We start from the raw sequence: 12,790 nt of genomic DNA on the forward strand, positions 1-12,790 counted from the left end.
GACAGGGCGGGAGCAGCCACGAATCCTCACGCGGTCAGAAAAAAGGTACCGAATCCTCCCAATCCCGCAAGGGTCTGAAAAACGATGGGACCGTATCCCCCTGTTCGAAGCAGGTAGCAGTTCTAAACGTTATGAGTACACCAAGCAGGCAAAGGAAAGCATATGAAGTTATAGCAGAAGATGTAAAAAAATTTCGCATTATTGTATGTTTAAAAGTTTTATCTTTTATCTTATTGAGATAAAGTCCAGCCGGCACAGCGCCAGCGACTAAGTCCCGCTCAAGGTCACGCGCAAAGCGTGCATAAGTGAAACAATATTTTTTGTTTAAAACATGGAAGGGGTAGGGGAAAGAGATAAGGAACATGGCAGAGATAATTATATTATTGTCTATAATACATCATACAGTGTGTCAGTTTGGGAGGATTCGGTCGTGTTACCTGCTTCCCTACATTGTTTCGGGAGGATTCGGGGCTGCGCCCGACAGAGCGGGTAGCAATTTGCAGTTGTTCGCTGTGCGTGGAGGTGCCGAATTTGTGTGACTGTTGGAGGATATAAGACGACTTAGAAAGACTTTCTAGTTGGTGTAATGAACGACAGCTAACTCTAGGTGTAGAAAGATATAAGTTAATGCGGATAGATAGAAAAAACAAACACACAGTGTTCCGACATAGGATTAACAGTTTGCTCTTCGACAGAGTCACTTATTGAGTCTCTGGGATAACGACGCAAAGCGGTATGAAATGGAACTGGCATGTGAGGATTGTGGTCGGGAACGCGAATGGTCGACTTTGGTTTATTGGGAGAATGTTGGAAAACTGTGGTTAATATCCAAAAGATACCGCATATAGGGTAGAAATTCAGATCTTCGTCCGAACATCCAATATTTGCCTTAGTTTCATCAGATAGCTTAAGGTGAATGTCAAGTTGTTTCTCTGAGGACAGATATCCATTCCCATTCTTTTGCCATTCGTCTTGTTTTGAATGAAGTTTTTAGCAGATTACTTTCCTCACCTATTCATAGCACTATTTCATCTCCTTCTTTTACTATCCGCTTCATTTTTAACTTCTTCCTAAAACACATGTCCTCCAGTTGGTCCTATCTTACGAAATCTCACAGACTAGTTTCAGGAGTTTAATTCTCAAACGTTGTCCCTTTCTTTTCGTCATTCGAGTCAAATGCTGTTAACGTCTAGGATATAACAGTATGTCAGTCATCCCTTCGCATTCAATCTTCAGTTTATTTTCCCAGTAGAAGTATTCCGCTAATACAAACTGAACATTGTAAGAACAGTTACCAATGGTAAGTTGTAAAAGAACATTGAATTCTGGGGTCAATAATTTAGACAAATAGTTAATTCTCTGGGAACAATTTACGGCAAGGAAATGTTTCTGTTATATTGCCTTTTTAACGAAGTTATTAAAAACAACGCTACGTGTTTTATGTGTAATTGCACCTCTTTTGCTCACTATTACAGGTGCCGCTGTGGTGATGTCTGTGGTGGAGGGCCTATGCATCATCCAGTGTCCCCAGCGGCTCGACACCACTTGCGCTAGAGACTCGAAGACGAACGAAACAAAAGTGTTTCCAACCAAATGTGCCGTGGAGCAGTACAACTGCAATCACAAAACGAGTGAGTATTTGTAGTGAACATGTTCAGATCCGTTCTAAGGAGAAATTTTAGGTTGTAGTTTAACGTTTCGTCGCTTTACTCATAATACTGGTGGACGTAGAGGGCGATACATTATAGAAATACACAAAAAGTAGATTTCGCCTAATAGCTAATGAGCCAACCAAAAAAAAAATAATTTTTATTGCTGCTATAAAGTAAACCTACAGGGTTATTAAGTAATATAGGTATCTATGCAGACTATAGCTGTGACGAAATAAACGTGAGTTCGTGAAGTCACGGCACAGTATTAACAACATTTACTATATCTAAGAAACCATCACTTAGCACTTGAAAAGTAAATATCAGAATGTATGATCTCACTTTTAGTGGGTTTGTCGTTTTGTGTAGGGATTTATGACCTGGTATTCCTAGAGAAACTGGTTCTAGCGCGCTCTGAATCTATATTTAACTATTCAACGAAATACAGCTATTCATTTTAACTAATTACTTCGTTGTAGTTGCTACTGATTCTAACCATGCCAATTACCCAGGCCACTGGAAGTCTTTGAGAGATGAAGTATTTTCCTTTATGAAAAAATTCCAAATTTCTGTCCAGTCCACCCAGCGCACAACGCAAGGAAAGTTCTCGGTACGAGCAGTAAACAGAAAGAAGGCAAAATTTTTCGAAAACAAATTTTAAAAAATGTATGCTAAAAATGGGTTTAAAGTACTTTAAATCGTTATATTTTAAATTAAATCTGTCGTCATTTTTTGCATGTTACACATAGGAGCATTTGTTCTATGTCAATTAATTTTCTGCAGAGAGAGGGTATTTTTAGCGCTACAAGTGTTTCACCCATTACGCTTCTTGAAAGTAGTAATATAAAGTCTTAGCAGGCTAGCATATTTTTAGTTATGACAGTGAACTTGCAGTGCTGTATCAACAGGTTAGATTGTAACTGTAACAGCTGATATGTTGTGAATCGTAATACTTAATTTCTTAAAAACTGAAGGTTTTTAAATGGAAGTTTTTAACCAATTGTCATTTAATTTTGTTTAACAGATCTGAAGACAAACATTAACTCAAAACTTATAATTAAAAAATAACTATCTGAAGACTGAAATTTGACGTTTTTGGACAAATAAGAACTGCGGACTCTCTCTAATGACGAACATGTCTAGTTTTGGAAAAGTTGTCTTTCTCTGAGAGATGAGCATCTTGTGACTAGAAACTTTTTTCGGGTATCACCTCGGCGGCTCTACACTCTGGGAGTGTTGTTGAGCCAGGACAACACTGCATCTCTACCGGATGCATCAGAATCCATTTCTAATGATTTGTCGTCGGAAACCATGGCACTGTAAGTCCAACCTCGTCACCACAGTGTTTCACATAGTGCATCTTAGCCATTAGTAGATATTTTGTCACTAATCCTCCCTAGGCTTCAGCATTCACTTCGTTATAAATGCCACATATTGATGTTGCCAAACCTCCTAAGCATCTTTCTTCGTCTGCAGCAGGCGTTAAAAGTCGCTGCTGTACAATGACAAACACAGAAAAAGCAACGGAACACAAATAAATTATTCGAATGCGACGGAAATCGGTAGATCTGATGTACATGAACAGACAAACAAATAATTGCAATTTCGGAAAAACTAAATGATTTATTCAGAAAAGGATCTCCGCCAGCTGAGCTAGTCAATAACTTGTAGATACGCCTCTCGCACTAAATCAAGTAGTTAATCGGTTTGGCATTTATTGCCAGTTCTTTGACGTCCTCTGCTGAGATATCGTGTCAAGATCTGACCAATTGGTGTTAACGATTTTTGGGAGAGAGCCGGTAACCTTGCCGGCCAAGGTAGGGTTTGGCGAACACGGAGACAAGCAGTAGAAACTGTAGCCGTGTGTGGGCGAAATGTAACACCAGGATGGCTTACCACGAAGGTCATCAAAAGGGGCCGTAGAATGTCGTTGATGTACCACTGTGCTGTAATTGTGTCGCGGATGACAACCAGACCACCACACTGTGCTATCTCGCCGACAGTCAAGCTAGTATCCCATCGCTGTCCAAAGGGGTCTCAGACGCGTCTGCGGCCTGAAATTGTACTGACATGAATCTCTTCCGTGAAGAGCCTCACTTCGACATGAGCCCAGTCGACAAGGGCCCTCCAACTATCGCTGGATTTTGAGAATTTAACTTGACAGACAGAACTAGGCACCTTATCCCTCAGGAAGACATCCAAAAACTCTATCGATGAATGCCAAGCCGAATAACTGCTTACACGGAGCAACGAGTTATTGACTTGCTCAATTTGTGAAGGTCTTTCTCTTCAGTAAATCATCCAATATCTCTGAAATTGCAATTACTTGCTTGCCTGCACATGTGTATCATATCTACCGACTTCCCTCCCATTATTATTAATTCTTTGTGGTGTGCCTTCTTTTCTTTTCTCTGAGTGTGTTTTCAATGCTACTGACAGTATTTTTTCCTCGAGACTTATTGTATTTTGCTATTCATTTACTTTAACTTCAGACATGTTTCTCTCTACGATACCAATCAATTCCGACGTTTCCTCATTACAGACGGTGACATTAAAAATATAAGAAGTTCACTTGTCTGAAATCAGTGTATTGATTACAGTGAAAGTATGTGTGAGGCGTACCTACCAGTCGACAATTCCAGTTATGGGTCCTAATCGTGGAATTTCTACGCAAATACATCAGATATTGACCATGTTCTGTTAAAAAGTGTTTCATTCCTGTGGAGGTGCTTATGTGATTTGGCTGAAGTCTTCAACGACTAACGGGGAAAAATGTCTCATGCACGTTTGGTGTCGTGCTCTTCCCGTCCAGTCACATTGTCATTCAGCAAGTATATGTCCCCTTGTTTATTGTCAATCGCGTTCCGGCCAGTAATCTATTGTTCATTTACTAAATTGCCTCTACACAATCAACGCCAAGCTCCTGGATACTGCATTTAAACGTCTATGAGGCAAATAATTAAAACTAACAGGAGTGCTTTGACAGGTATATTACAGTGCTCCGTTACCGAGCGATCGTAATTTCTCGATGTGACGCAATATGACTGTGGAATGGTCATTTCACGATACTGAAACCCACAACTTGCAATGAAGCTGACCGTTGCTGTCAAAATAACATTATAGTATTGTTTACACGCAGATACAGAGAATTGGTATTCGTTTGTAAATAATGTTACATGAATTTTAAAGTTCGCTGGATAATTTCTGTAATATATGCTACGTAATTCCATTTTTAATCCAAAATGACAAATATCTGTTATGGCTCGGCAAGACAGCCAAGCCACTATGAGGAAGGCGAAAGGCACGCATTTAAGTTCACGCAGGCTGGCGTGAGGTCTGGAACAGGTAAAGTAATTGAGACTAGCAAATAAAGTACGTAGCTGCTGGAATACTTAACTTTAATCCATAATTGGTGAACATCGCTCTTGACGGTAAATGTTTTACAGCATCAATAGTAACTGGTAATGGCGTCTTGCTAGGTCGTAGCAAATGACGTAACTGAAGGCTATGCTAACTATCGTCTCGGCAAATGAGAGCGTAATTTGTCAGTGAACCATCGCTAGCAAAGTCGGCTGTCTAACTGGGGTGTGTGCTAGGAAGTCTCTCCAGACCTGCCGTGTGGCGGAGCTCGGTCTGCAATCACTGATAGTGGCGACACGCGGGTCCGACGTATACTACCGGACCGCGGCCGATTTAAAGGCTACCACCTAGCAAGTGTGGTGTCTGGCGGTGACACCACAATATCTATATGTCTCAATTCTTCAATCAAAGACAATGTCTAGCCTGAAACCGTTTTCAAGGAAAGTACAGCTATTTTATTTACGACTACTGTGAGTTATTACTGCAAAAAGCAATGTTTGAATGAAATGGAATGCATCAGAGGCTGGGCTCTCCAGTTTCTCTCTGGAGTCATGTGACGCAGTCATCAAAATGTCATCAGCATATGTAACGAAGCCATGTTTGAATGAATAGCCTGGAAGTGTCTTTCACTGCAGTTCCGTTGTGATATCTCAAAAAATGGGGCCACACAGATCTCATTGAGAATCCTTTCGTGATTGTAATTTTGTATGTATTTGTTTCCCACTGTAGTACTAGGCCTTGAGACTAGTCGATAAAATGACTATAGAAAGTCCAGGAAGTTCCATTTCTACAAGTCATAAAAACCAAACTACCGATTACTTTGGCTCTATCCTCATGATCCAATAAACATTATTTGCATTTATAGTGTCAATAACTCTCATGATGCAAATAATGACCTAATCTATGGCCCTCCCGAACTTCTAATTTGCGTTAACGAACTGCTCACACTTCTCTATCCCTTTGAAATCTGACACATGGAAGTTTTTCTATAATTTTATTTTCAACTGTAGTTCCACGCCTGTTTTATGTTCAGAATCTTGTGCGTTTTGAGCAATAACAATATTTTACTTTGGTTCAATATTCGAAATTTCATTTACAATCAGAGGTTCGTTATTCTACTTGGATATTATGATAAACATGCGGCACTTTATTATAAATAAATTTATTTTGGTGCCAGAGATGTTTTTTTTTGAGATATTGATGTTTCACATATGTGTTCTTGCACCATTTCTGTTGACTATATTTCGGGTATGTCTTGTTCCAACACCATTTTTGATTGTGTTGTGTTGAACGTAAACTTTCAAAAAGCTCTCTCGTTGTGCATTATGGAAATATTAAGTTGAAGGGTACATTACAAAAAAAAAATCTCCTCAAAATATTTTCTTCCTTCCTGCCTAAAATTGTCATCAGTTGGCTTGTTTGGCTTTTAGTTATGTTGTATGTGTTTTCTAACAGCACATATTTTATAAGACTTTTCAGTTACTCCGTAGCTGATTGTTGTGAAATACACTCTTCGAAGTATTTAGAGAGCCTTAACACAATAGTTTTGTTCAGTAAATATTCCAGCGTTCCCGAAATACTCGGTACGTGGCTGCCACCATTTTGGATTTTTGAATGTTCTTCCACCACCAGCTGTCGCACAGCCACTGCTGCAGTGCCAACCTCGTAGCAGTGCTCTGCTGGTCTGGAGTCAGCATAGATATACTACTTCCCTTTAAAACCCGTCGCGCCATGTGCTTTTATTGTTTGAATGACTGTGAGGAGTAAATTGGTAGTGCTACGCCTCTTACAGATATTGCTGCAAATGGAAGGAGGAGAGAGTGTGGAAGCAGATGGCATCACTCAGGCAATTTCTCTGAAGCAACGTAATAAATGGTGTTTAAAATAATTTTCAGACAGACTGATTTCCATCAGCAGAGCTGCATGTGAGGAGAGAGTTGGACTTCAACTAGGTCATTGACCACGGACTTGTAATAAGTACGACTACTGCATTAATTCCCCTTCTATTGCAGGCAAATGATATTTCTGTCGCTTTCAGAAGTCTAAACATCTACTACCTTGGCTAGAGCAAACGGCGTCGATTGCGTTAACATCCTATGCTATGGAAACTGATTCAAGTTCAACACACTTAGGAAGAGATCGGTACAGAATGACACCTCGAAGTCATAAATTGGTGGATATGCAGTTATGTACATAGTAACTGAATATATTACGAAAATCACTACAAATGAATAACAAAAATGGTCTATTTTTCATCACACATTTTTCTTGATACCACAAAGAGTTCGTGTAGTAGCATATAACGGATACAAATCATGTTTACGAAGGTACGTGGAAGAAGATCATATTTCAGTAGAAAGATCATGTTATTGTGTAACAAGGGGCAGAGTACGTGCTCGGATAACAGATGGGCCAGGAAGGAATACAGCCCTGCCATAGTTAAACGAACCAGCAATTTATTGACTTAAATGATTCCGGGTACCATTTTCAAGCAACGTCTAGGTTACTGTCTGGAGACATGAACGTCGGTCTTCCAGTTTACAAACTCTCTTCACACTGTCTTATATATCAGTAGTGTACAAGCATTGCAGCCAACAATGGAATTGCAATATATGGCCAGATACTGTAAAAACTATATGTGATACATTATATATGTATTAGTGCCACTATCAAAATTCATTTATATGTCATATTTCTGTAATATGATCATTATTTTTATTTTCAGATTTCAAGATAGTTGATGGCTCAAACTGTCCAACGTTCAAAACTGCATTCAGACCTCAAAGCTAAGACAAATGAGGTTCAGCAACTGCTTGGAATCACTTTACACGAAAATGAGATTTCCACTCAAAATACAACTTCAATCTCGTTTTTTGTTTGCAGTAAGTGTTGAAGAGATTGAACAGAAAAACCAGCTAAAATTAGAAAGCTTGCAAAATAAAGTTTATTAGTAATATTACTGTAGTGTATCCACTTACTTTCTAAACAAAGAATTTTGAATGAGTCCAGTAACACGATTCACATCTACAATCCTTATTCTCGAAACCTACATAGCATCAAAAGACTGACAAGTCTCATGTGTTAAGGAACTACAGACAACGCCAATAATGGCTGACGTCGAATGTAAGAATAGAATAATAAAAGTGACATATTTCACCGTATCGTGTCTCTCAAGTATTTATTTCCAGATGTCCAAACTCATTGGTGACTAGTTTGATTCGACTCTCCATGCTACCCTGTCCTGTGGAAGCTTCTCCACATCTGAATAACTAGTACAACCTACATCCATTTCAGCCAACTTACTGTATTCATGCCTACTCTCTGTCCACAGTTTTCACTCACCCCCCTCCCTTCCCTTTACCTGTATTTTTCATGATGTAGCGCCCAAATAAAAAATGTATAAATACATAAATGCTATACAAGTGAAATAAGTTACATCTCTGATCTAGCGTAATTCTGCTACACTAGAAATCTATGTCATTGTTTCTCTGACTCTGATCTGATATTGGAAGACGAGATACATTTTATTCGATTATCAAGTACTGACACAGTAAGATGCGAATTGTTATTATGAGCGAATGAGTCGCCATCGTTTTATATGATAAGACCAACGAAGATGAATCGTATCTTGTGGTATTAAAATATACATGGGTTTTATAATTTTATTTTCCATAAAGTTACTACTAATTGAAATGTGCAGGGAGAGATCTAAAATTTGTCGTTTGAAAGCGTTGCTGTATCGTATAGACAATGTAGGAAGGCTACAATGCTACATTGTAGACGTACAAGTAATCATGCGTAGGCAAGGGATTAGTGTGGTATTCATGTCATTCCGACGTGCGTGCAGTAAATGGGGAAACGTGAACTATGGTGACTTTATTACCACATGCATCCAAACAAGACCAACATGCTGTTATTCTTTTCTGGGCTGCCGAAGAACTAACGCTAGGAGACAACTACCAGAGAAGAATGTGGTTGGGGCAGCAGGCCTGTCGAAAGCCACTGTTGTGGAATGGTGCTCCAAGATCCGTGCTGGTCGCCATTCGACACACGACGCTTCCATATCGCAACTGTCGTTACGTAGAAGTTGCGCCAACTCTCGGGGAGACACTCGAACACCCGCCGTATAGTCCTGGTCTCTCTCTGTGCGATTATTAGTTCTTTGTTCCCCTAAAAAGCCTTTAAGGGTTCGACGGTTGCAGTCGGGTGAGGATGTGCAGTAAGCATTTACATACTTCTGAAACCATCGGGACACGACGTTTCTCCAAACAATTATCTTCAACCTCGTGATCGGTGGGATAACTGCCTCAATGTTCACAACGATTTTGCCTGACTGGCGCACCGATTACAGAGTGTGTGGCCTTCGAACGCAACCTTTTTCTTTTTTGCCCATTACATGTTGCAGAAGTACTAGAGTGAAACTAAATCTATATAGGTATCTTTCTCTAAGTATTGCAAGCAGAATATCAGTAACTTTCTTCTCTGTGAATATATCGATTTATTTTGCCTTTTTCATTTTTTCAATGATAGTACTTAGTTTTCCACTTCATTACGAATCCAGGTAACATGATGTAACAGAAAGATGTAGCAATAACAGATATGGTGTAAAAGGTATAAAAAGTTGTGTTGAGATGTTTGAGATGATAGAAGTGCAGAGTCCATGCTATATGCGTTGTTCGTATTAATGTCACCTGGAAGTGGTGAAAGTTTACATTAATGTCAAGCTAACACTTTGGCAAACTAAATGCACTTGATGTACATGGGTCCAGTAAGACATACACGTGTTACTCAAAATGCAAGATGATTGGTAAACCCTAGAATTAACTGGTCAAACCTAAGACTTCCCTTCACAGTGTGGTAAAAGTCCGAAATTTCTTATTATATGCATAGATTCGAACTCTTACCAAAAGTCTTTGTTAAATCTTAGGATGTACCCATGCCAACTATCAAAACTGTATTCATTAAAGAAATCAACTTCGAAATTTAATTTAAATAGTTTGTATTTATTGTAAATTTATGTATTTTTAAACATTATTGCATTTCAATGTGGTTATAACGAGCAATATTCCGTAATAGTGAAAAATCTTGCAACAAATGTTACCTTGTGTACGTTAATTTTTGTTACAACAAGGCTGACTACTGTGGCATTTCGAATTACATAATATGGAAGATGATTTACACAAACATTTTTTAGTTGACCAATTTTTAAGCATTGCACTTTTTGAACCCTTGTCCTCCGACAAAAGATCGTCTGGCAACCTTTTCTCGTAGACTAATTTCTTCTCCTGTTACTTCTTCGACGTTGATAAAATTTCACTTGCACAATCCGAATTGGCTCATTTTCGGAATTTTGTTACAGGGGTCTGCTTTCATTTTCTTTCCCTGCAATTCATTGTGTATGGTAGGTTTTCGGTACAACGCCCCTTTTCAGTGTTTTTGCTTTTTCTAACATGGTTCACATAACCTCATGTAAGTAGCTGTGGTGCCAAGTTGATAAAATTCGTTATCCTGAATATTTATCACTACTGCTATTATATATTTTGTATCAATTTTTGCTCTGTCTACATCCAGTACTTCAGTTCTAACATTCTGTCCCACTGAAAGGTTTGGAATTTTTTTACTTGGGGCTGCTTTCATTTGCTTTCCCTGCAGTTGTAGATCTGTTTTGGCGGCTTCTCGGATCCGTTTCACCTGATTAACACTGTTGGAAGTTGTCAGCCTCTCGTCAGAACCATCAGCTGGTGCCTGTGTCTCGTTGTTAACTGTCGTGAAATCTCGTGTCTCTAGTGCTTCCTCACCTGCTGCATCCGCACTTTCTACCTCCGTTTCTTCTGCTCCTTACTTGATTCACTGGCATCAATTCCTTGGCCGTCATTTTCAATTTCCTGTGAGTCAGTGGAAGTGATGTTTAACCATGTTTCCAAGTCTTCTTCATTGTTTATATTTTTATGAAATCACGTAGAATAACATGGCTTCATATGACGAACATGCGATCTCTTCGTGATAAGCATTATTTTTCATTGCTTGAACAAACCTCAGCCCTTCAGACCATTTTGAAGTTTCATTTGTTTCCATCCAAGTTGATAACATATTTTCGATGTCTTGATATGGTCTTCCGACTGATCCCTGAGACTGACTGTGCCCTGGCTTTCCGTTGACTATCTTTATATAACTCCACAACTCACATAAACTTTGAATGACTCGGTTACAAATCTCTCTCTCCCATTATCAGAATGAAGAATACTTGGGGCACGAAAAGTGCTGAAAATGTCCCAAAGATGATCAACTATTTTCAAAGTTAGTGCGCGGAGGATAACAAATTTTGATACATGAGCTTGGAATGCAAGTATGAACTTTGACTTATTGTCTGGGTTTGCCTGAATGTCGATTAAGTCAATTTGGGATCATGAATTCATTTCATTGAGTATGACAGGTTTCGGTACAACGCCCCTTTTCAATGGTTTTGCTTTTTCTAACATGGTTCACATAATCTCTTATAAGTAACGATTGAATCAACAGTCACATTCCTGTACTTACGATCCACTCCAACAGTCATCTGTTTTCGACCACCATGGCCTATAGGAATGTGGGTCTTCACAAAAACGAACGTAATAACGAATTTCTTCTTTTCCAGAAGACACTGGAGCTAGCCGGCCGCGGTGGTCTCGCGGTTCTAGGCGCCCAGTCCGGAACCGCGCGACTGCTACGGTCGCAGGTTCGAATCCTGCCTCGGGCATGGATGTGTGTGATGTCCTTAGGTTAGTTAGGTTTAAGTAGTTCTAATTTCTAGGGGACTGATGACCACAGATGTTAAGACCCATAGTGCTCAGAGCCATTTTTGAACACCGGAGCTATGAGTTTCTCTTCCCCTCCGATGTTGAGAACATCATATCGTTTCAAACGTCCGTAGTGAACGGATTTTCTATTAGAAACGATATTTGTGTATTTCACTTCACTTAACAGAATATTGTATTCCTCAGCAGTTAGATAAAAATTGTGGTCCTTTTCTTATTCACTGATTCACTTAAAAGTTCATAAATCTGTTACGCATAACATCACTCATTATGATGCAACGTTGCAGAAGAAACACCACTAAAACGAATCGCAAAGATGGCAGTACGCACGATGCTCGATACTGATTGAAACTATGCAACGGTGAGCGGACTGAGAACTCATAATTGCCAACAGAGAAACTTACCTTAACACAAAATCGACAACAATGAAACTTGTCTGAAGCTGCAGACGGAGGCAGAAATCTTCGATGCAGCTTTTACCAGTGTATATTGGTAAATCCTAAGATTTACCAATGTCTCTTGGTAAAAGTTCGAAATTTATGCCCATAATGATAAATTTTTAACTTTTACCACACCGCGATGGTAAAACGTAGATTTCTCTGGTTAATTCTAGGATTTACTAATTATCTTACTTTCACAGTAAGATGTCTAGCACAAAACACACCTGCTTATGAGGCAATAAAATCATTTCTAAGAAATGTAAAATAACTCACTCCTCACTATCACTACAATTGGATATTAAACATCAGTTAATTGTGCAGTTTCATACAGTCAAGCCAGGATCGTATGTATTACTCTTTTCTACTTACGTGAAGTTCTGGTATTTAAATCAAAGTTTTGTGTTTAAATACTTGCCAAGGATAATTTATTCCATATATCGAGCATTTGTTGCTTCCTGGAACGCGCTGTTCGTTTTAAATATACTGAAATTTAAAAAGGCTCAGTAATGGCGGAAAATAGCGGTCAGCGATAGTCCTTTTCGCCTAA

This window comes from Schistocerca americana, chromosome 5 (genome assembly GCF_021461395.2).
Source record: "Schistocerca americana isolate TAMUIC-IGC-003095 chromosome 5, iqSchAmer2.1, whole genome shotgun sequence".
Taxonomy (NCBI): Eukaryota; Metazoa; Arthropoda; class Insecta; order Orthoptera; family Acrididae; genus Schistocerca; species Schistocerca americana.